Genomic DNA, 1,279 nt, shown 5'->3' with positions numbered 1-1,279 from the left:
TCAACAAAAGCAATACAAGGATAATGGAATGTAGTCGAATTAGGTCGGGTGATGCTGAGGGTATTAGATTAGGAAATGAGACACTTAAAGTAGTAAAGGAGTTTTGCTATTTGGGGAGCAAAATAACTGATGATGGACAAAGTAGAGAAGATATAAAACGTAGACTGGCAATGGGAAGGAAAGCGTTTCTGAAGAAGAGAAATTTGTTAACATCGAGTATAGATTTAAGTGTCAGGAAGTTGTTTCTGAAAGTATTTGTATGGAGTGTAGCCATGTATGGAAGTGAAACATGGATGATAAATAGTTTGGACAAGAAGAGAATAGAAGCTTTTGAAATGTGGTGCTACAGAAGAATGCTGAAGATTAGATGGGTAGTTCACATAACTAATCAGGAGGTGTTAAATAGGACTGTTGAGAAGAGAAGTTTGTGGCACAACTTGACTAGAAGAAGGGATCGGTTGGTAGGACATATTCTGAGGCATCAAGGGATCACCAGTTTAGTATTGGAGGGCAGTGTGGAGGGTAAAAATCGTAGAGGGAGACCAAGAGATGAATACACCAAGCAGATTCAGAAGGACGTAGGTTGCAGTAGGTACTGGGACGTGAAGCAGCTTGCACAGGATAGAGTAGCATGGAGAGCTGCATCAGACCAGTCTCAGGACTGAAGACCACAACAACAACACAATGTCACCAGGCATTTTCCAAGTATATCTTCTTCTACGATGATGATTAAAGAAGGTATTTGTAATACAAAATTTATTTCTTTGGCAGGATTCTACATGTTTATCCCCTCTTTCATTTCTTAATCCTAATCCAAAATTCCCTGCCACACCCTCTTCTTTATCTTTCCAAACAACGGCATTCATATCTCCCATGAGCACAAGGTTTTCATCTCTTTTAATTCTACCAATTACTTCTTCAAGGTGGTTATATATCATGTCAATTTCATCATCCTCGTGCCCTGTAGTTGGCATGTATACTTGGACTATGATTGTGTCTCTTGGTTTAGTTTCCAATCTGACATAAATTATTCTCTCACTATGTTGAACAAATCCTTTTACTCTTAACCCCATCTCTTTATTGAGGATAATTCTCACTCTTGCAATCCCGGGATTAAAGCAATATTTTGGTGAAAATCCATGTTTTTAAGAAATATTGAAGATGCTAAATATTAGGCCTAGAAATATGAAAATTTGTATGAAGTTTCAGTTTAGTATAAAATTATTAATTATTTAGCTCCATTGAGCTACCTCTAATAGTTTTCGAGTAATTTACTGAA

This window comes from Schistocerca cancellata, chromosome 9 (assembly GCF_023864275.1).
Source record: "Schistocerca cancellata isolate TAMUIC-IGC-003103 chromosome 9, iqSchCanc2.1, whole genome shotgun sequence".
Lineage (NCBI taxonomy): Eukaryota > Metazoa > Arthropoda > Insecta > Orthoptera > Acrididae > Schistocerca > Schistocerca cancellata.
The sequence above is the reverse complement of the archived record's forward strand: the minus strand, read 5'-3'. Positions refer to the sequence as shown.